The sequence below is a fragment of the Mesoplodon mirus genome (assembly GCF_964341445.2).
Source record: "Mesoplodon mirus genome assembly, chromosome: 9".
NCBI lineage: Eukaryota > Metazoa > Chordata > Mammalia > Artiodactyla > Ziphiidae > Mesoplodon > Mesoplodon mirus.
The window spans coordinates 36,459,501-36,481,168 of record NC_138985.1 but is presented as its reverse complement, the minus strand read 5'-3'; the positions used below and the strand labels follow the sequence as shown (position 1 = coordinate 36,481,168).

General features: G+C 35.1%; 1 protein-coding gene across 3 annotated transcripts in view; it reads left to right on the top strand.

Annotated features, from left to right (window-relative positions):
- Positions 1-21,668, top strand: part of SEMA3A (semaphorin 3A) — a 504,012-nt gene that overhangs the window by 106,445 nt on the left and 375,899 nt on the right. The gene's annotated exons all lie outside the window — the stretch shown is intronic.

Here is a 21,668-nt window from a genome sequence, read left to right as displayed (position 1 = left end):
GAATCATCTTTTTAAAATAGTTTTAGAATAACAATTACCTGCCAGTATGCCTGTCATCTTACAATATGTAGAAAATGACATGTGGATTTTCATTGAACACAAAAGCCCTTTCAGTTGTTGTTTATGATGAACCAAGTGTATCTCTTGAGGGAGCCTGAAGTCATTCTGCCTTGGAGTGCTCATCTATTAAGACAGAAACAAATGTGTGTTCTATATTCTTGCTTGATTGGGCATGAAGCATGGTTGTAACCTACAGAGTCCTACAAGGCAAAGTGAGATTTGGACAGCAAAGACACATTTTCTAGTATGGTGGTTTGCTCAGAAAAGTAATTGGTTATAGCAGATTAATAAAAATGAGCAATTCACTGTATTAGTAAATGAATATTGAGCATGTCCTCATAAGTTACATGTTAATAACACATTTTTATACCCCTTTTCCCACTGGGAATTGTTTAATGCCTATATTTCTCCACTAGACTGTCAGATTTATAAGAGGATAATAGAGTTTTGCTTTATTCAAAACTGAATGCGGGCCTACTTCAGGTCTGTGGCACCTACTAGTTTCTTAATAAATATATGATGAAGCAAATTTTCATTGTTGTGGCATTACAATGTACTCCTCTGCCTAATTGATAAAATTAGATCATAGGGTACAATGAAATCAGTACTTAAAGAAAAAGAAGGTCTTTGACTTCTCCATCTGGACTTGGGGGCATGAGAGATATCATAAACCAAGGAGAAGGATATCTCTCTTCTGTTTTCACAAACTCATCATTAAAAAAATAATCATTTTTTATTTTTTTGAACAAAGATTTATCTGTCTATGGTAGTTTCAATGTGAGCTTTCAAAAGTAGTGGAAAGCCTTTATTTTATTTTTCCTGGTAAATATAATGCTCAAATAATTTAGTTGAACAGTAGTGTCCCTAATTCTGTTAAATTTTCTAACCATGTTATAATTACTCAAATATAATTATAATTCTAATATTATAATTTTATCTCATTCAAGATAAAGTATTTCAAATATAAGCTAAATTCATGTTTCTGATCACAGGTGTACTATCTATTCACAATCTCTTAGAATTACTTATTAAACTCTTAGAGAAATATCATCTTATAATATGTATATGGGTCTCAGTATCCTAGAGTAGTATCTGGTTCTGGTTATAAAAATAAATATGTTAAATATATAATTCATTTAGGAATATCTTAAGAGTAATTCTGAAGTTGTTTCCAAAGGTAAGAACATAGCAAAATATGAAAATGGTGAGTAATAAGGGGTAACTAGAAGACACCATAGTAAAAGTGTTGTTACCAACATAAATGAACATATCAATGGAACAAATGACAATAATAGAGTATGAGGTATAATTGAATTTAGTTTGGGAAGTAAGAGTCTTTCGAAAAGTGAGAGACAGGTTAGGGAATAATTTTTGGAGTCTAAGAGATAAGGGTTTGAAGTCCAGATTCACCCCATATGAGCTGTGGACCTTGGAGCAAGTTATTTAAACTCTTGTCTCTTTTTCAAGAGACAAGAATGGGCATAGCTGTAATAAGTGCAGAGAGCACAAAGTGCTCTCATACTTGGACTATTCTGAACCATAAAGGCACCAAAAGAGTAATCATTCTCTACTTCCAAACTCTAAATATGTGAGCGTTCCCTTCCAAGCATGACTATTTCAGTAGACTGTGTAAGACAATGTTCTCTCCAGCATGCAGGCTAAAGGGAATTCAGGTATAATTCCTCCTTGTCATGTCATTTATTTTCCTGTAGCACAAACCCCACCCAAACATCCCTCGATTCTCCCTGCAGGGTTGAACTGACTCTTTCACCTCCATCTCTACTCCTAATTATTATTATTATATAATTGTCGTATGTTTTTATTCACTTTGTAGTGTCATAACCAGAAGGTAATGGTAAGGCGAGATCCTATTGCTGACTTAGTACACAGCTCAGTTTTGATCAAGGATTCTAACTCTCCTTGGTTGAAGGCACTCTGTGTTTGTAACTGCCCTCATTCTTGTGGTTAAAAGAATGCAAACAATTCTACTGTTCCACCTCTTTTTTCTTCCCCCTTGTTCTCTTGTTTTTTTCTTTCCTCTCCCTTTTCAAGGTCTCTTTGTGTCCTCAGGGCCTGCCTGACCTGAACGGTCTATTCAGAATTTACTAACTTCTTTTCGTTGCGAAAATTACTCTTGCTTCTTTCTTTTTTCCTTCTTCAATAATGAATTTTGCCTCTGATCCATAATTTCTACTCAAAAACAAAAACCCACCCCCAAAAAACCACACCAAAAAACCCCCAGAAACCAATAGCACAGTAATGTTAATAGAATATTGGATTTTGCTCTTTAGAAAGATATACTTAAATTCTTGTGTAACACAAGAAAATATATCTCAGGTTATAAAATACTTTGTTTCTTATTCCACACAACAGTATACTTTTTTGTGGCTAAAATAATTAAATATAAAAAATTCAAATAATTAAAACATTAGAAAAATAAATAAATAGCTTAAATCCAAAAAAGGCCATGGATTTCTAAGCTTAAATGACAAAGAATTTGTAAGGAAAGAAGTAAGTACTTGATAACACAAAATTAAGTTTTCATTAGACACATAAATATCATTTTTTTCAATATTTCCTTTTTGTTTAACCAATAGTCATGTGCAACCTTAAAATTAAGACAAAGAGTTTTTAGGGAACATGAAAAAGGGTTATGTTACCATATAAAACTATTGGTTTCAGGACCTCTTTATATTTCTTTAATTATTGAAGACCCTAAAAAGTTTTGTTTATATCTGTAAATATGTACTGTAATAGAAATTAAAACAAGGACATTAAAAATATGTATTTATTACTTTATTTTAAATTGTAAGAAAATAATCATATGTTAACACAAATACATATTTGAATGAAAATGAATCTCCAAAACCGATTAGAATGTAGCATTGTTTTATATTTTTGTACATTTCCTTAATATGTGCCTTAATAGATGGGTTCTCATATCTGCATCTGTATTCAATTTGTGGTGACAGCCCCATCTGTAGCCTCTGGAAAACTGCACTGTATGCTTACCAGAAAATGAGAGCAAAAGAGGCAGATTAGATCTTCATATTATTCTGAAAGTAGTTTTGACTTTGCAAAGCCCCTGAAAACTTACTGAGGAAACTTAGGGGTCTCTAGCTCACATTCTTAGAACCATTGTCCTAAATCAATCATATCCATAACAGGAGTTGGGATTTATAACAATGTCACAAAAGCAGTTTGGTTGCTCCATAATTAAGCAGGACTAGAAGATGTGTGAAAGTAAGTCACAAAGTTCTCCAAACCATAAGGTTTATTATTATGTAGCCACTCAAATTAGTTTAATCACATTGATTAAATGGAAACATGTTTATGTTATAAAACTGAATGCGAAAAGATTGCAAAATTGTATGTTTAATGAGGCCAATTAAAAAATCTACATCTATTCACATTTTAGAAATGACTGAAGTTAGATCTAAATAAAGCTGTTAAAACTTTCTTTTAAAGAACTGGGAAAAAACTGGAAGCAAATTTCCCATCAATGCTGCCTTTGGGACATGGACATGTATTTCCAAACGTCCAATAGTGAAAAGTGAGAATCCAGTCCCATCTGGGCTATCATGGAATTTTAGGCCACTGAACTGTTTTCTCTCAGGATTACTATTTCTCTCACTTAGTGAATCAATTCTTTGTTGGTTAGAATTAGAACCAAAGTAGTCATTTCCCAAATAATTCATTTCCTTTATCTATGACGGATGGAATTTTCAATAAGGTGTGTCAGGAACTTGTCAGATGATGTGACTTTGCTGAAAGAGAGTTTCAGCATATGTCTATAGACTGACTCTCCCATTGCTACTTTGTTTGGCTTCTGAGGCAGCTTGGTGATCTGTGTCAGGACACGTCATCCATTTCCTTCCTCCAGCTGTTGCTCCATGGTACCCTTCCACACCGCTGTTTGATTTGTAGCTTTCCCATTCTTTTCCATTCTTTTCCTCATCCATTTGATCTGCAGCATGTTTCCCTACCTAGATGAATGAATGAGTGTCTATTTCCTGCAGGCAGTGTGGGTCTCTGTGTGCTCGGTCTCTGGAATAGTCCACAGTTCAGTCCTGGGTTTTCAAAGAGAGCTCCTACAACACTTGGTGGGTTACCATTGCAGGGTCTGCAGACAGATTGATTGCTTCTGAGAAAACACACAGGAAGCAAATTTGTGTACATATAATATATAAAGTTTGAATATAGGTATTTGATTTTTCACAGAACTCTCATGATAGTCTTAATTGTTACATTTTTAAAATGTGTTCAGGTATTACTGAATTGATTAGTTTGTCTCAGCTAACATTCATTTATGGGATAGTTTATTTTAATTAACCCATTTTCATGTACTTGAACAATTACTTCATGTTTGTTGCTTGAATTACATTTTCATCTTTATTGTGTCACGTTGTGATGTGCACCCTTAATGTTAAAAAAAAGGTAGATAACTATATCAAAGTTAGTTGATGGAAATGTAAAATTACCAGGGAAAATACTACAGTTCTGTGTAAGTATGTAAATACTAATATTTAACAGAATTCTATTAAAAATATAGAAAGGGATTCTTTATGTGTTGGGCCATGTCAAACTTCAAGGGTGTGAATTTTCATAAAACACCATAACTGGTGTTTTGAAAGGTGACATTAGAAAGTTTGATAAGGATGATCTCACAATGATATATTTGCCCTTGGTCACCATCATATTCATTGTTAAACAGCTCTGTCAAATAGTTCCTGGATCTTTCTGATATTTTCAGAACAAGTGCTCAATATGACTTCTAATGTTGTGGATGGACCTATAAAAGCCTGGAATAGTGGTAATAAAATTAACTTTTTAAAGCATTTATTATGTGGTTGGAATTGAGAATTCTGTGCTTTAATTCTCTCATCATCATTTTGAGGTAAGTATTATTTTTATTGCCATATTATGAATATGGTAACTGAGTCTTGGAGAGATTAAATAACTTATTTGAAATCATCCAGTTATTCAGTGGTGAAGGAAGGATATTTATCTCAGAGAGTGTCTTCAGACTTCCAATTCTTAACCAGTAAATAAACAATCCCAAACTACATGAACATCATTAAAAAACAAACAAAAAATAGACAAACTATTTTCAAGAAGTTATAAAACTATCATAGAAATGGAAGAAGGGAGAGCCTAGAGCCACGTTCACCTTCCAATTCACTTGTAGGAATGAAGGAATGAAAGATGCACCATCTTCTCCCAAGTTCTTCAGTTAACCTCCCAGCCCTAACCCTAAAGATGCTTCTCTGACTCCCAAGATGATGTCATTTGTATCCACATGATTGAGCAATAGGAAGTTTTCTGAGGATTCTCCTTGCTGTACAGTGCACTTTTCCAGATGGCTTAGCTTCCTGTTCTATGTCATGAGACTCATCATTATCATGGCATCATTAGTAATCAAAAGCTTTTTCTTCACTCTCCTATTCTATGTTAGTGTGATGTCCACTTATTTTTTGCCTTTGAATATAGACAATTGCTTCATATTAAAAAGATGTAATTCCCATGCTTAGTAAAAATAAATGTATTTATTTGCATATATGCATAGATCCATTGCTCTAGTGGTAGAATCTCCTCTATTTTGTGATACCTCTACATTTTTATTTTTCTGTTTTGTTATTTTCATTTGTTCCTATCTACCACTTAGGAATATTATAACCACTGGTTTCAATTATGTATAATTTCTGCAATTCAATATAAATATTCTTTCTTTCAAATTTTAGAAGTTTCTCAAGTCCATTTAGCTATACTCCTTCAAAACAAGCTCTCTCAGCAAGAACATGCTCCAAATTTAGTCATCTCTCCTTTGGATCATAATCTCCAGTAGAACTCTGAGCCACTGTGGTGCTACCTGGTGACTACTTAAGATATTCTGAAAAACAGTTTACTTTTTCCCCAAGATCTAGTCATTACTTGCTTCAAGAGCTCCTGCTTATTTTTTAGTTTTTTTACTTTTATTTTTTTTCTAGTTTCTGATATCCACCAGGAACCAATTAACAGTAATTAACACCAGCCTTTGAAAGTCAATTAGTTATAAACCACCCAAAAATCAGAGCATAAGATCTTTAAGAATTATACAAAATTAATTAAACCCACCTTCTGTGGAAAAAAAAAATCTTGGTTCCTGCCAAATCTACTAAGTTTTCTGAAGGAGATTTGAGATTTTGCATTTTCTTTCTGCCTTTGTGGCTTGGCCACCCTGCCAAGAAAGGAAATTACATTGATTTTCTCTTTGTAAAACTACCCCATGCTCTCTGAGATGATTAAATAAATTTCTTCCTAATTAACTTCCTAGTTAATTTCTTATATTGCTTGTGAAAAAGTTTCCTGTTTCCTAAAGTTACATGTCTTTTCTATCATCTTTGTATCTTGCTAATAGTATACTATTAGCCAGTATACTATACTGAAATAATATCACAAAAATCTTTTTTTGCCCTTCTTGACATTGTTATGTATAGTTATAACTCTTGTGTTGTTTTCCCTCTCTTTCATCCTTCTTTTCTTCCTTCATTTGATAGACTGCACATTTGTTGACCGCGTGTCCTCATGTCTCAGAATTTATTGTCAATTACATTTGATGTGGGAAAGAATGAAGACGACCCAGTTCTAATTTTGTTTTGAATGATTTAATTTCATTCCATTACTACTGAGTAGATGACAACCAATCTAGAATACCCTGTTTTGCCTCATTCCTATATTGTTTCCCTTCTGACTTGTCACAGTTTTATAACAAAAGTTAAGTATACCGATACAGGTTAATATGGCCTGTTGAAAACATCTCTCACAATGAAATCTGTAATAAGCATATGAAGTTATAAAACGTTTTCAAGCATTCAAGCGAAAGATGAAATACAAAAAACTAAATATTAAACTTTCATTTCCTGATAATAAAATTTTTAAAAAGATATTTATAGCTCTACATTTTAAAAATTCAAGGTAGGTTTTAGTCTTTGATAACAGAATTTTTAAGGAGTTATTTAAACTTGTAGATTTGTTTTAAAGAGCTGTAGATAAGAATAGTTGGCCCCAAAGTGTGTTTATTCCCCTTTGAAGTTTAGATAATTTAAGAATTCTATGCACATTAGCAAAACCTGCATAATAAACTATATGTTCTAGACTTCATTCTGACCTGCTCCAAGTAAATTTGGGCAAGTGAAAAATATGCTAGTACTTTTGTAATTATAATGTCTTTCAATGTAATACCTCCCAAATCTAGCAGAGCAAGGATTCTGAAGTTGTGAGTCTATTTAGGCATTAATTTGTCAACATGAAATAGAGAAAAAGGTGTCATAATTTACCTGTGTGGTTCTCAGATAGACTTAATCAGAATTAAGCTGCTTTGTGAAATCCATACCTGGAATTTCAGAATCAATCATTTTTCCAACATCATAAAAAACTTAAATACCATTGTGCAGACTTATCAGAACTAAATGTTTAATCATATTAAAACCATGTTTCATAATAAAGTAATTCTGTTATTTGTATTTACTTAAACTGAGGACATTTCAAAAATCAAAATACATAAAGAAGTTAGACTAAGTGACCCAAATGACATCCTTTTATAGTTAGAATTTCTTGCAGGTGCAAAACTTACTTTATATATATTAAAAAAAAATTGCAAACTTTCCAAACTGCGTATTTTTCTCATTAAAATGCATGTTGTAAAGGTCTTGATTTCATAGTGATTTACTTTTACTTTATGGAATTCAATTTACATTCATTTAATAGGCTTCTACTAAATCACTGGTTATAATTAAAAAACACATTTCTGAAAATCTTATGTTTAAAGAGGTATTTAAGATTAACCTATAAATTCCAGGCCATTTTCTTATAATATGGACTAGGTTGAGAATAGAGTGCTGTTTATACTCTTGGAATTAAACTCAAGTGAATAAGTTAATTGAAATTTTGAATTTGATTATAAGCACTTATTAGAAGTATAGTTAATTAACATTGAGGTACAATAAGTAAATGGCTATCTTACCTCTAAATTATCTTTTTAAAAGGACAAATTAAACTCATTATATTGCATACACTGTAACATCAACATGATCCGAATCCTTATATACTTTTAAAACACTAAAATAATTTTCAAAAGAAGAATATATTTTTAATATTCATAGATATATCATTTATTGTGCACAGTAGGTAAATAAGGTCTGTAAAACACAATTCATGAATCAGAAATGTAGCAAAAATTTGTATGGCACTGCCATTTCTTATTAAAACCATTTCTGAAGACTTTTTCTAAGCTATTTTCTTTTCATTCTAGGATATTTCCATTTATTTCCAGTTATACCATTATGAAGAGCCATGGGCACTTCAGACAGACCAGGTTCTTCATTAACATTTTATTGATCAGGGAATATACATTAGGAAATTACATTCTCAAGTGTTTACAAACTTGTCTTTTATTCCTGCTCTTTTGCCTTAAAGCACGTTAACTTGGGATCATATATTTTTTAGCTTTCTTCAATATACTCCTTAGTTTTGATTGTCTAGATTCAGCAGACAGAAGTTTTTCCAAGTGGAAATAATATGAACCCTTAATCAGATAAAAAAAAAATACCAAAAAAAAAGAGTGTAATAAGAGATTACTGGTGAGAGTAATTTAAAAGTTAGTTGTTGACTTAGTAAATTCAAGCTTTTTATAAAACATTTATGTAGGTTCAGATTATCCATTTATTACAGAATCAACATATATATAAGTGTGGTACATTTCTATACTTGAATATAGGTTAATTTTTAGTTTATTGAATGAATGAAAGCATTATATCCTATAAAACGGCTGAGAAATTGACCAGAAGCAGCTTTGCTTTTGCTATACTGAACTTGTGAAACCCTAGAGACTTGGTTTCTGGTCAAAACAGTTGTTTCTGCCTTCATATTGTGGACATTCTAATTTAGGGAATTCCATTCTGTATACTTAATTTCCTTGAGAATCTTAACTGGAAATGATCTGCGTTATCCTCAGTCAGCCATGAAGGTCTGGTGTGCAGATGCTGTATTTCATTCTCATGAAGTTACGGTGGTGGATAAATTGATTTCGTGACTTGGTGGGAAGACTAAAATTTGCTATGATACAAAGAATAATAAGGGCATATTTTCACATCATTTTTGGAGGAATGACCTGAATTTAGTAATTCTAAGTTATATTTATCTTCTCCATTTCCCTACCAAATTCTAACTATACAACTATTTGTTTCTCGTGGTGGTGCATACGAAACACATGGACTCAGAAAATACATTTATAAAGAATCACGTCTTAAAGGACTAGCACCAAATTCTTCTGTTTTAGATAAGCACTTTTTAAAAAATGATATAATTGAAAGAATAGTTTCCCCCACCCCACCCCAAAGGCAGAAACATTCCAACAGTACTGTTTTGTATCTATGTTTGGCAGGATAAAACCTATTGTGTGTGTGATTTAATGTTCATTTGCTGTTGCAAATGAATATGTTGTTTTAGAAAAATCTCTTAAAAGAAACTCTATCCAAAATGCTGGCATCTTAATGGGGGATATAGGGAAAGGAATATAAATGGGAGGGAAGTGGAAATTGAATGGGTAGAATAATGGTATAGATACATACCTTCTTACAGTTAATAGTAAAATCTATTTTTAAATGCTTTATTTCTCTTGTATAAAAAAGGAAATGAGAAATGGTTTGTTTATTAAAAGAGTAAGTTCAGAGCCATCTTACCACTTAAGGAACTAGCATCGGTTGCGATGAACACAAATCTCTGGTCTAAGTTTTCTTAGCTGTGTAGATCAGGTAAATATTACACAATGACTTCATATGGAGGGAAATACATTGCCAATGCTCTTTAGTATATCCCTTTATGTCCAAGAACTCTGTGGATTTGTTATTGCATCATTATAAGTTTTGCTTTAAATTTTAAATGTTTATAATATCATTTTGATGAAATTTTATTTTCATCTAGAACATGGTGACATTTTTATTTCTCTATTTTTTCAGAGCATTAAGCTTATAGTATATGACTTGAGAGTAAGCATTACTGTGTCGAGATAACGTATGTTCTTAATAGGTAACTGACACATAAAAGAAGAAAAATGTGATTTAATGAAGCAATTTCAGTATTTGTAACTTAACATATGGTTTGAAAATAGGATAAAATCAATAAACAATGTGGACCTAAAAGCTCACAGGCAAAAAACTACTTCTTAGGTTAGATTCCATGTTTTATGACATTTTAATGTTGTGATCATTGAGGCTTTACTTACTCTCTCTGAAAAATATACTATGAAAAAAAGCAACATTTCAAAATTTTATTTCAATTCTATAAATAGCATAGCGTGTCAGTTTCTACTCTAATTTGACAAAGAAAATGAAACACTTTTCTTCCATATTTCATATTAATTCACTCACCTATGTTAAACTATGCTTTACCCATCTGTATCTTTATATCAACTATATATGTTATGTAGGATCACAAAAATATATTAGGCATCTGGAAGATATACAAAGAAATAATTTATCTCATAGAGAAGAGTTTCTTGTAATGAAACTTGTTATTTCTGGATTACTTTTCTTTTTTTGTTTAAGGATATTCTGAGAACTGGTACAATTGATGAACAAATTTTCCAAACACCTCTATTTAATTAAAAAAATAAAAGAGGATATATGTTTATGTATTTGTATGTGCATGTATGTAGGTATATAATATACTATATAGTATATAGTTGTTACAGTTTAATTTGATGCTTGTGTTTACCAACCCAAACTTTCTTACCCATTAACTTCCCATAAGTGAAATATTAGTCTCCCCTTATTTGATTTCAATACTTATTTGAGGATATAATGAATCTAAAAGAAGGATATGGCAGTATGACTCTGATCTGCTTACTTTCTGATAGTTTCAGATGTGTTCCAGGATGCAATAGCATATTGTTACAGAAATGTATCCTCCTTTTCTTCTCACACTATAGCCGTGTTACATAACCACGTCCCTGAAACATTCCACAATCCATCCTCAGTCTTGGCCCTTAGTATGCTATCAACATGACCAAGCAGTTTCTTGCCTTATTAGAGGAAGAAATCTAGTTGAATTTTTGAAGTTCTCTTTCTATATTCTGAAATGGAGAGGCAAAGGCTATCATGCTAGGCTTAAAGATCAGAAAACTCAATTCCTACTGCAATATATATTTGGAAAAATGAATTGTGTATTTGGGGAGCTATCTTTCAGAGGCTTATTCAAGATATGATATTACTAGAGGAGAGTAAGCAAGGTCTAAGTCCATGTGTAAATGAGGATATGGGCATTATTTATGAGAAGGATGGGAAGGCATTTTGAAGGCCATCTAAATCATTAACAATGTTGACATTGACTTTATATAAGTACTGTGAATAAATACTTACCCTATACAAGCTCCTAATGCCTGACTATCCAAAAAATGTTTTCTAATGTGTTACTTTAAGGTATATGTGTGTGTGTATGTGTGTATGTGTGTGTGTGCTTGCACACATGCTTTCATATAACTTTGTATTTACAGTACTAATTTTCTGTCTGGTTTCCAAGAGGGATCACAAAATGTACACAACTAATCTTGTCTTCACTCTGTTCAATCACTAAAAATTCTTCAGGAACGCCAAGTGTCATGACAGATCAAGTTGACTACATTTCAAAGGTTACTTGAAATGTTTTGGAAACAATAATTGAGAGATAAAAACAGTTGGGAAATACAAGTGATGAAAATAAAATAACAAACATGATAATTAAGGATTTATGTATTATTGGCATGATTGTGCTCTGAAACATTCTTTGGTTACCAAGCAGCCTTATTGGTGATGCTTTTAAGAATTCTAAATTTAGATTTTAATATGGTATAGATGACACTGTATTTTTAAATAAGATAAATGAAAAATAAAAGTGAAAATATCCATTGTTACTAGTAAACATGTCTTCAATATGGGGGAAATGCAGAACACAAGGAACACAGTAGCAATGTCCGTGTACGTGTAATTTGGGCCACTGGTTTATGACTTTCACCCCGTGCATGTCCAATCACAAAGAAAATATTATTCTGGTTTTAAAAAAGTGAAGTTACTAAACACATAAAACTGTGTTCTGTTAAAAATTAAATGTATTGATTGTTTTCAGTGAAAATTTACTGCTTTATGTATGATTAAGAGGTAATATTGCCTCACTCCCCACCTCTTGCAAAGCACTTGATCAGGCTCTATAATACATCAGTGATGAGAAGCTGTGGACAAGTATGTTAGAGCACAGTGATGATGGAGATAATGTGATATGAACAAGGACTAGGGGAATGAAAAAAAGGAAGTATACAGTGATAAGAGGGATATTTTAGTGATCAATGAAATAGAGATTGGCATAGATTAACTGAAAGATCATGGAAATATATTTGATGAGGAACATAAAGAAGAAAGAGATGTCAAGGTTAAATTCTAAGTGTCCGGCTTTTGTGACAGAACAGATGTAACACTGAAATAGGGAACACTAGTAGTTAGGTCAGTTTGGGGTTACTTAGGGCAGCAAGAATGTTATTTCCAATTAGGAGAAATTGATATTCCCTGGAGATGTGAAGAAGGGAGAAAGAGACATAAATCTGGAGCCCAGAGGACCAGCCTTGCCTAGAGATCACATTGTTAAAAAATCTTTACATAGTTACTCATTGAAGTCATAGATGAATATGAGAATATCTAGAGATTATTGTGGAAAGAGAAAGGAGAACCTGGAACAAATTCTACGAGAAATTATCAATAAAGTCTAATGCTGTTAAGACATCAGATAAGATAATGTTTGAAAATATACTGTTGGGTTTATTAACATGGAGGCCATGGGTAATCAAAGGACCTATGGTTCTGGTGGATCCACATTGAAGTGGAGGGAAGCCTATTCCCTCATACTTACAATTTCCCTCCAGCCACAATATCTGTCCAGATGTTGCCCATTCTGCAGCCAATATCTTCCTCCCCTCTTCATCTTCCTATGATTGCTTGTTCAGGAAAACCTTTTCTGACTTTACTGCCTACTTCAAATCTCTATATTATATGTTTTTCAGAGATATTTATCATTCTTCCATTGACTTGAATTTTTTAAAAACCAATATTAGTCTCCTTTCCTAGAATTTAATCTTCATGAGAGTAGGACCATACCATTTTTACAGTTCATTTGTATCCCAAGCACCTCGTCCATTTTGGGACATTGTAGGGGTTTAAAAAATATTTGTTGAGAAAAAGAGAAGATATGGGAAGGAAAGATGAAGGTGTTGAAGGAAGGGAAAAGGAAAGAGAGTTAAAACTATAAAGTCTCATTCACTAAGGGAGTAAATGAAGAACAAGAAGCCACGGGGAATTAAGAGACTTTCAGAAAAATATTAATTAGATTATATGACTCCAATACAGAAAAAAAAACCCTCAGAATGTAAGTACAAACCATATGGATAAGTGAACCACTCAATTACACAACTTGATAAATTAAATAACTTGATACACACAAACTCATGTGACCACCACTGAGATAAAAATATGGGATTCTTTCATGTCAGTTTCCAGAAAATAGTCCCTCAAGTAAAACTAACATTCTGACTTTTTTCACTATATATTAGTGTTTCCTCTAATTGAAATTTATATAAATGGGAACATATAGTATTTACTTTTGGAGTCTGGCTTTTACTCAACATTATAACTATTAGATTCATTGTGATGTTTTGATCATTTTTCTGTAGAAAGTAGTCAACTGAAATCTCAAAATATACCTTCAGAGATTTTAAATTATTATTTTTAGAGGTATAATTTCCTTAGTCAAAGAAGAACACAGAAATCCCAGATAATTTTCAGTGAAATAACATTTTGTTATCTATGTGGAAAAGCTAATTTTTATGTCGAATGTATATTCACAAATATTTAGTATTTTCTCTCATAAATAGCCCCACAAAAACAATCATCTTAATTAAAAATCCTGTAAATTTTATCTATACTTTTATAATACTAGTGTTAGTTAAGACTTCAGCAAAGCTACATTAATTTTTTATGATAAAATTTACTTTTCATCAGTATTTTTTGTTGACACTTTTTTTTTTACATCTTTATTAGAGTATAATTGCTTTAAAATGGTGTGTTAGTTTCTGCTTTATAACAAAGTGAATCAGTTATACATATACATATGTTCCCATATCTCTTCCCCTTTGCATCTTCCTCCCTCCCACCCTCCCTATCCCACCACTCTAGGTGGTCACAAAGCACCTAGATGATCTCCCTGTGCTATGTGGCTGCTTCCCACTAGCTATCTGTTTTACATTTGGTAGTGTATATATGTTCATGCCTCTCTCTCGCTTTGTCACAGCTTACCCTTCCCCCTCCCTATATCCTCAAGTCCATGCTCTAGTAGGTCTGTGTCTTTATTCCTGTCTTACCCCTAGGTTCTTCATGACATTTTTTTTCTCTTAAATTCCATATATATGTGTTAGCATACGGTATTTGTCTTTCTCTTTCTGACTTACTTCACTCTGTATGACAGATTCTAGGTCTATCCACCTCATTACAAATAGCTCAATTTCGTTTCATTTTATGGCTGAGTAATATTCCATTGTATATATGTGCCACATCTTCTTTATCCATTCATCCGATGATGGACACTTAGGTTGCTTCCATGTCCTGTCTATTGTAAACAGAGCTGCAATGAACATTTTGGTACATGACTCTTTTTGAATTATGGTTTTCTCAGGGTATATGCCCAGTAGTGGGATTGCTGGGTCATATGGTAGTTCTATTTTTAGTTTTTTAAGGAACCTCCATACTGTTCTCCATAGTGGCTGTACCAATTCACATTCCCACCAACAGTGCAAGAGTGTTCCCTTTTCTCCACACCCTCTCCAGCATTTATTGTTTGTAGATTATTTGATGATGGCAATTTTGACTGGTGTGAGATGATATCTCATTGTAGTTTTGATTTGCATTTCTCTAATGATTAATGATGTTGTGCATTCTTTCATGTGTTTGTTGGCAGTCTGTATATCTTCTGTGGAGAAATGTCTATTTAGGTCTTCTGCTCATTTTTGGATTGGGTGTTTTGTTTTTTTGTTATTGAGCTGCATGAGCTGCTTAAAAATTTTGGAGATTAATCCTTTGTCAGTTGCTTCATTTGCAAATATTTTCTCCCATTCTGAGGGTTGTCTTTTGGTCTTGTTTATGTTTCCTTTGCTGTGCAAAAGCTTTGAAGTTTCATTAGGTCCCATTTGTTTAGTTTTGTTTTTATTTCCATTTCTCTAGGAGGTGGGTCAAAAAGGATCTTGCTGTGATTTATGTCGTAGAGTGTTCTGACTATGTTTTCCCCTAAGAGTTTGATAGTGTCTGGCCTTACATTTAGGTCTTTAATCCATTTTGAGCTTATTTTTGTGTATGGTGTTAGGGAGTGATCGAATCTCATACTTTTACATGTACCTGTCCAGTTTTCCCAGCACCACTTATTGAAGAGGCTGTCCTTTCTCCACTGTACATTCCTGCCTGCTTTATCAAAGATAAGGTGACCATATGTGCGTGGGTTTATCTCTGGGCGTTCTATCCTGTTCCATTGATCTATCTTTCTGTTTTTGTGCCAGTACCATACTGTCTTGATTACTGTAGCTTTGTAGTATAGTCTGAAGTCAGGGAGCCTGATTCCTCCAGTTCCATTTTTCTTTCTCAAGATTGCTTTGGCTATTCGGGGTCTTTTGTGTTTCCATACAAATTGTGAAATTTTTTGTTCTAGTTCTGTGTAAAATGCCAGTGGTAGTTTGGTAGGGATTGCATTGAATCTGTAGATTGCTTTGGGTAGTAGAGTCATTTTCACAATGTTGATTCTTCCAATCCAAGAACATGGTATATCTCTCCATCTATTTGTATCATCTTTAATTTCTTTCATGAGTGTCATAATTTTCTGCATACAGGTCTTCTGTCTCCTTAGGTAGGTTTATTCCTAGATATTTTATTCTTTTTCTTGCAGTGGTAAATGGGAGTGTTTTCTTGATTTCACTTTCAGATTTTTCTTCATTAGTGTATAGGAATGCCAGAGATTTCTGTGCATTAATTTTGTATCCTGCTACTTTACCAAATTCATTGATTAGCTCTAGTAGTTTTCTGGTAGCATCTTTAGGATTCTCTATGTATAGTATCATGTTGTCTGCAAACAGTGACAGCTTTACTTCTTCTTTTCCGATTTGGATTCCTTTTATTTCCTTTTCTTCTCTGATTGCTGTGGGGAAAACTTCCAAAACTATGTTGAATAAGAGTGGTGAGAGTGGGCAACCTGGTCTTGTTCCTGATCTTAGTGGAAATGCTTTGAGTTTTTCACCATTGAGGACGATGTTGGCTGTGGGTTTGTCATATATGGCCTTTATTACATTGAGGAAAGTTCCCTCTATGCCTACTTTTTGCATGGTTTTTATCATGAATGGGTGTTGAATTTTGTTGAAAGCTTTCTCTGCATCTATTGAGATGATCATATGGTTTTTCTCCTTCAATTTGTTAATATGGTGTATCACGTTGATTGATTTGTGTATAGTGAAGAATCCTTGCATTCCTGGAATAAACCCCACTTGATCATGGTGTATGATCCTTTTAATGTGTTGTTGGATTCTGTTTGCTAGTATTTTGTTGAGGATTTTTGCAGTTATGTTCATCAGTGATATTGGCCTGTAGTTTTCTTTCTTTGTGACATCCTTGTCTGGTTTTGGTATCAAGGTGATGGTGGCCTCATAGAATGAGTTTGGAGTGTTCCTCCCTCTGCTATATTTTGGAAGAGTTTGAGAAGGATAGGTGTTAGCTCTTCTCTAAATGTTTGATAGAATTCGCCTGTGAAGCCATCTGGTCCTGGGCTTTTGTTTGTTGGAAGATTTTTAATTACAGTTTCAATTTCAGTGCTTGTCATTGGTCTGTTCATATTTTGTATTTCTTCCTGATTCAGTCTTGGCAGGTTTTGCATTTCTAAGAATTTGTCCATTTCTTCCAGGTTGTCCATTTTATTGGCATAGAGTTGCTTGTAGTAATCTCTCATGATCTTTTGTATTTCTGCAGTGTCAGTTGTTACTTCTTTTTAATTTCTAAATCTGTTGATTTGAGTATACTCCCTTTTTTTCTTGATGAGTCTGGCTAATGGTCTATCAATTTTGTTTATCTTCTCAAAGAACCAGCTTTTAGTTTTATTGATCTTTGCTATCGTTTCCTTCATTTCTTTTTCATTTATTTCTGATCTGATTTTTATGATTTCTTTCCTTCTGTTAACTTTGGGTTTTTTTTTTTTTTCTTCTTTCTGTAATTGCTTTAGGTGCAAGGTTAGGTTGTTTATTCGAGATGTTTCCTGTTTCTTAAGGTGGGATTGTATTGCTATAAACTTCCCTCTTAGAACTGCTTTTGCTTCATCCCATAGGTTTTGGGTCACCGTGCCTCCATTGTTATTTTTTGATTTCCTCTTTGGTTTCTTCAGTGACCACTTCGTTATTAAGTAGTGTATTGTTTAGCCTCCATGTGTTTGTATTTTTTACAGATCTTTTCCTGTAATTGGTGTCTAGTCTCATAGCATTGTGGTCGGAAAAGATACTTGATACAATTTCAACTTTCTTAAATTTACCAAGGCTTGATTTGTGACCCAAGATATGATCTATCCTGGAGAATGTTCCATGAGCGCTTGAGAAAAATGTGTATTCTGTTGTTTTTGGATGGAATGTCCTGTAAGTATCAAGTCCATCTTGTTTAATGTGTCATTTAAAGCTTGTGTTTCCTTATTTATTTTCATTTTGGATGCTCTGTCCATTGGTGAAAATGAGGTGTTAAAGTCCCCTACTATGATTGTGTTACTGTTGATTTCCCCTTTTATGGCTGTTAGGATTTGCCTTATATATTGAGGTGCTCCTAGTTACTATTGTTATATCTTCTTCTTAGATTGATCCCTTGATCATTATGTAGTGTCCTTCTTTGTCTCTGGTAATAGTCTTTATTTTAAAGTCTATTTTGTCTGATATGAGAATTGCTATTCCAGCTTTCTTTTGGTTTCCATTTGCATGGAATATCTTTTTCCATCCCCTTACTTTCAGATTGTATGTGTCTGTAGGTCTGAAGTGTGTCTCTTGTAGACAGCATATATATGGGTCTTGTTTTTGTATCCATTCAGCCAATCTGTGTCTTTTGGTGGGAGCATTTAGTCCATTTATATTTAAGGTAATTATCGATATGTATGTTCCTATTCCCATTTTCTTAATTGTTTGGGTTTGTTTTTGTAGGTCTTTTCCTTCTGTTGTGTTTCTTGCCTAGAGAATTCCTTTAGCATTTGTTGTAAAGCTGGTTTGGTGGTGCTGAACTCTCTCAGCTTTTGCTTGTCTGTAAACATTTTAATTTCTCCATCAAATCTGAATGAGATCCTTGCTGGGTAGAGTAATCTTGGTTGCAGGTTTTTCTCCTTCATCACTTTAAATATGTCCTGCCAGTCCCTTCTGGCTTGCAGTTTCTGCTGAAAGATCAGCTGTTAACCTTATGGGGATTCCCTTGTGTGTTATTTGTTGTTTTTCCCTTGTTGCTTTTAATATGTTTTCTTCATATTTAATTTTGACAGTTTGATTAATATGTGTCTTGGTGTATTTCTCCTTGGATTTATCCTGTATGGGACTCTCTGTGCTTCCTGGACTTGATGCACTATTTCCTTTCCCATATTAGGGAAATTTTCAACTATAATCTCTTCAAACATTTTCTCAGTCCCTTTCTTTTTCTGTTCTTCTTCTGGAACCCCTATAATTCAAAGGTTGGTGCATTGAATGTTGTCCAAGATGTTTCTGAGACTGTCTTCAGTTGTTTTCATTCTTTTTTCTTTATTCTGCTCTGCAGTAGTTATTTCCACTATTTTATCTTCCAGGTCACTTATCCGCTCTTCTGCCTCAGTTATTCTGCTATTGATCCCATCTAGAGTATTTTTAATTTCATTTATTGTGCTGTACATAGTTGCTTGTTTCATCCTTAGTTCTTCTAGGTCCTTGTTAAATGTTTCTTGCATTTTGTCTATTCTATTTCCAAGATTTTGGATCATCTTTACTGTCATTATTCTGAATTCTTTTTCAGGTAGACTGCCTATTTCCTCTTCATGTGTTAGGTCTGGTGGGTTTTTATCTTGCTCCTTCATCTGCTGAGTGTTTTTCTGTCTTCTCATTTTGCTTAACTACTGTGTTTGGGGTCTCCTTTTTGCAGGCTGCAGGTTCGTAGTTCCCGTTGTTTTTGGTGCCTGTCCCCAGTGGCTAAGGTTGGTTCAGTGGGTTGTGTAGGCTTCCTGGTGAAGGGGACTAGTGCCTGTGTTCTGGTGGATGAGGCTGGATCTTGTCTTTCTGGTGGGCAGGTCCATGTCTGGTGGTGTGTTTTGGGGTGTCTGTGGATTTATTGTGATTTTAGGCAGCCTCTCTGCTAATGGGTGGGGTTGTGTTCCTGTCTTGCTAGTTGTTTGGCATAGGGTGTCCAGCACTGTAGCTTGCTGGTCGTTGAGTGAAGCTGGGTCTTGGCGTTGAGATGGAGATCTCTGGGAGATTTTCGCTGTTTGGTATTACGTGGAGCTGGGAGGTGTCTTGTGGACCAGTGTCCTGAAGTTGGCTGTCGCACCTTAGAGGCACAGCAGTGACTCCTGGCTGCAGCACCAAGAGCCTTTCATCCTCACGGCTCCTCTATTTTGGATGATTCGTTGTCTATTCATGTATTCCACAGATGCAGGGTACATCAAGTTGATTGTGGAGCTTTAATCCGCTGCTTCTGAGGCTGCTGGGAGAGATTTCCCTTTCCTTTCTTATTTCGCACAGCTCCCGGGGCTCAGCTTTGGATTTGGCCCCGCCTCTGCGTGTAGGTCACCGGAGGGCATCTGTTCTTCGCTCAGACAGGACGGGGTTAAAGGAGCAGCTGATTGGCGGGCTCTGGCTCCCTCAGGCCGTGGGGAGGGAGGGGCACGGATGCGGGGCGAGCCTGCGGCGGCAGAGGCCAGCATGACGCACAAGGCTGAGGCACGCCGTGCGTTCTCCCGGGTAAGTTTGCCCTGGATTCCGGGACCCTGGCAGTGGCGGGCCGCACAGGCTCCCCGGAAGGGGGGCGTGGACAGTGACCTGCGCTCGCACACGGGCTTCTTGGTGGCGGCAGCAGCAGCCTTATCGTCTCCTGCCCGTCTCTGGGGTCCGCGCTTTTAGCCACGGCTCGCGCCCGTCTCTGAAGCTCCTTTAAGCAACGCTCTTAATCCCCTCTCCTCTCGCACCAGGAAACAAAGAGGGAAGAAAAAGTCTCTTGCCTCTTCGGCAGGTCCAGACTTTTCCCCGGACTCCCTCCCGGCTAGCTGTGGCGCACTAGCCCCCTTCAGGCTGTGTTCACGCCGCCAACCCCAGTCCTCTCCCTGCGCTCCGACCGAAGCCCGAGCCTCAGCTCCCAGCCCCGCCTGCCCCGGCAGGTAAGCAGACAAGCCTCTCGGGCTGGTGAGTGCCGGTCGGCACCGGTCCTCTGTGCGGGAATCTCTCCGCTTTGCCCTCCGCACCCCTGTGGCTGCGCTCTCCTCCGAGGCCCCGAAGCTTCCCTGCTCCGCCACCCGCAGTCTCCGCCCGTGAAGGGGCTTTTAGTGTCTGGAAACCTTTCCTCCTTCACAGCTCCGTCCCATTGGTGCAGGTCCCGTCCCTATTCTTTTGTCTCTGTTTATTCTGTTTTCTTTTGCCCTACCCAGGTACGTGGGGGAGTTTCTTGCCTTTTGAGAGGTCTGAGGTCTTCTGCCAGCGTTCAGTAGGTGTTCTGTAGGAGTTGTTCCACGTGTAGATGTATTTCTGGTGTATCTGTGGGGAGGAAGGTGATCTCCACGTCTTACTCCTCCGCCATCTTCCCCTCAAATCTTTAGTTGACTTTAAAAAAAATAGATTTTAGTTTTTTAGAGCAGTTTAAGGTCCACAGCAAATTAAGTGAAATGTGAAAAATTCCCATATTTGCCCTGCCTCTCACATGTTGAGACTCCTCTGCTGTCAACATTCACATTAATTTTAAAATCAGCTTCATTGGATTATAATGTACATATAAGAAAATTTACCAATTTTAAGTGTAAGTTTGATGAGTTTTGACAAATGCATACAATCATCTAGCCACCACTATAATTGTGATATGAACATTGCCATCACCCTTAAAGTTCCCTTATGCCCCTTGGCAGTCAGTTCCCTCATTTCACCTCTGGCCACTTAAAATCACTTATCTGCTTTATGAATCTAAAGCTTTACATTTTCTAGGATTTCATAAAAGTGTCCTCATAGAGAATATATCCTATTGTGGCTGGTTTCCTCTACTTATGAATTCTTTTAAGAGTCATTCTTGTTGCATGTAGTCTGTTCCATTTGATTCTTAAGTAGTTTTTCACTGTACAGGTATACCATAATTTATCTAGTCGCTAGTTGATGGAAATTTGTTTTGTTTTTTAGTTTTAATATTATGATAATAATGTTAATATTATTAATAATAAAGCTATGAGTTTTGAATGCACATCTTTGTGTAGTTACATGTTTTCAATTTTTTTGGGTAAATACGTAGCACTTAGACTGCTGGATTGTATGGTAAGCTATGTGTTTAAATTTATAAGAAACTGCC